This window comes from Capsicum annuum, unplaced genomic scaffold (genome assembly GCF_002878395.1).
Source record: "Capsicum annuum cultivar UCD-10X-F1 unplaced genomic scaffold, UCD10Xv1.1 ctg60092, whole genome shotgun sequence".
In the NCBI taxonomy this organism is placed as follows: Eukaryota; Viridiplantae; Streptophyta; class Magnoliopsida; order Solanales; family Solanaceae; genus Capsicum; species Capsicum annuum.
The window spans coordinates 1-2974 of NW_025868868.1; the positions used below are offsets into that span (position 1 = coordinate 1).

At 37.6% G+C, this 2974-nt stretch overlaps 1 pseudogene; it reads left to right on the plus strand.

Moving 5' to 3' along the window:
- Positions 1-3: 3 nt before the first annotated feature.
- On the plus strand, positions 4-674 carry LOC124893472 (annotated as a pseudogene).
- The last annotated feature ends 2300 nt before the right edge of the window (positions 675-2974 follow it).

A 2974-nucleotide genomic window follows, 5' to 3' on the forward strand; every position in this document is an offset into this window, starting at 1 on the left:
CGGGTAGCACCACTAGATCTTCAACAAGGTGGAAATTCTCGTATTCCATATGTACATGTTCCTGCAGCTCGGATGAGTATTCTTGTTTATATTGTTACGGCTATAAACACTTTTTTGTTCCTATTAACAAAACATCCCTTTTTTCTTCACTCTTCCGGAACCAGTACAGAAATAGGTGTTTTTTCTACGTTGTTTACCTTAGTTACTGGGGGGTTTCGGGGAAAACCTATGTGGGGCACCTTTTGGATGTGGGATTCTCGTTTAACCTCTGTATTTATCTTGTTCCTTATTTACCTGGGTGCACTGCATTTTCAAAAGCTTCCTATCAAACCGACTCCTATTTCACTCCGTGCTGGACTGATCGATATACCAATAATCAAGTCTTCAGTCAACTAGTGGAATACATTGCATCAACCTGGGAGTATTAGCCGATCTGGTACATCAATACATGTTCCTATGCCCATTCCAATCTTGTCTAAATTTGCTAACTCCCCCTTCCCAACCCATATCTTGTTCGTTCTAGAAACATGTCTTTCTATTCCATCTTTTCTTGAATCTCCTTTAACAGAAGAAATAGAAGCTCGAGAAGGAATACCAAAACCTATTTCACTCACCGAGTCTTTTTGCATCCATGGCTAAATGGTTAAAGAGCCCAACTCAACATTGGCAAATTCGTAGGTCAATTCCTACTGGATGCACGCCAATGGGATATTTTTCTCTCTCCTTTTTTATGCATAAATCATACCTTTATTTACTTTGTTGGATATTTTCTTTCTTCTAATCATTTTTCTTTATTAGCTTAAGCTTGTAGAACTTTATTATGATTTCATGGCCCAACTATACCTTTTCAATTTCCACCACCCCTAACTTAGGCTTTTAGCCTTATTTTGCATTCTTAAGTTCAAAGAGTGTAGGGTTCAAAAGAGGAAAAATAGAAGGGTCATGGCTTGTAATGTTTTTACCAAAGAAAAGTCCAAAGGCTCAAAGGGGGTAACTAGGGGTAACTCCTATGTATTGATAGGCTTTTCAGGGTAAAGTGGGCTTCCAATATCACAACATAGCCTATGATCATTTTACCAACCAAGCACAATTAGAATTTATCCTTGAAAGACTAATAGGGCAAGTTCTAGATGGTAAAAGTACACATGAAATGTAGACAAATAATCTTACACATATAGCATGCGATGATCGTAAAGGGGGTTTAATTTTTCCTCCTGCTCGAGACAAATATAAAGTACCAACTATTTTCTGAAGTCACTTTTCAGAGTCATAAAAAGAGAAAGTTTTTTAAAAGGTTTCTCATATCTATGCCCTCAAATTTTGCAAAAGTTTTTGTATGGAGTGAGGTTTAATTTGCATCCGTGCAATTCATAATTTTGTAATCATAGAAAGAACCCAAGCTATTGTCTCACATTGTGGCTCTAATATCAATGAACAACCCATATGGCTACTCAAACTTCACCAATGGGTATGAATATTATCCTAAATCATCAATGCCATAGGTACTCAGACTTTCCTTACACTAACCATGATTCCACGAGTACTCAAACTTTCCCTGCATCCATATCTAAAAACCTAATCATGAAGGTTTCCCATTAAGAATATCGTCATTCAGTCTATCATAGGGAAAAGCTCGTTAAATAGAAGTAAAATAAAGTAACAAACTAAGAACAAAGTAACTAATTCATGCAAATATGGGAACCATCAGAGTGCCCGAATATTACAACATAGATAAAAATAAGAATTATCCAAAAAAGCATAAAAATATGCAGAAATATTAATTATACATGCCAAAATAAAATGAATATGGAGACCCCCCAACCAAAAGGGTAGCAGTGTCCCCACTGCATAAATAATTAAGGATAAAAGATATAAGGTCGCTCCCTGAAAATGCATCAAGGGTTGCTATCACTCCTAGACTCTGTATCATTATTACTTTTCTTAAGGTCTGACCACTCTACTAGGGATTCATCATCACTCTCTACCCAAGAGAAAGAAAGTTGAATATAGGGTTTTAGGACATTCCATAAGATCTTCAACCCCTTCTACATCTTTATAAAGAACTTATCTCTCTTCTTTTCCCTTATGACCATTTTTTTATGTGTGCTCTGGAGGTCTCGTTGTGACTCTGCCAAAATAAAGTAGTCTTTCTCAATTCGAGCAATGGTAGCTTCCTTCCTCTTTTGGTCCTCCATTTACTTCTCATAATTAGATTGTGATAAATACAAATGATTAGTGGTAGAGGGATCTCCCGGTCCCTGGGGAAAACTAGACACGAGATCCATGATAGCTGTAATATCAACTCCAATCTCCTTGAGAGGTTTGGCGGGTGATGTCCTATTAGAGTCAAGCTCAATACATGCCAACTTTTCCAAGTCAATCTTTCTCTTCTTGCCTTGGCCAAGTGCACCATCTCCTTGAATCCTCAAGAGGTAGATGGGGGCACCTGGGCATACCTAGGTATCACTAGTGTACTCTTCAAACCTTACTCTCCAGCAAATCTCAGTAATCAAAGAAGGGAAAAAGAGATGCGTACTACCTTGGCTCTTAAAATGATCTATTTCATTGACCACAAGCTGACCAACATCCAAAGAGATGCCATCTAGAATGTAAGAAACCATCCGAGCATGCAGATCTGGGATTGTTTTCATGTGGGTGCAAGGACAGAATCAGCTACAAAAATGTGTAACCATAACGGTGACTCAAAAATAAAGTCATTAATGGAGATGTTTCTTTTAGTCTTTTCCTAAGAGACTTTCTTTCTGGGACATAGCTTTTGCACCAATAAACTCCCTGATTTATACTCTTTGGCTTTGAACTCGCCCATGTCTGAATGTTGGAGCCCATAAATATCATTGATTTGCTCTGCCCTAATTCTCACTAATTTTCTCGGATATTAATAGTCACACTAATTGGAAGTTTTCTTACGTGGTAGGGTTGAGGTGGCTGACCAACTTATTTAACATCATTTTCA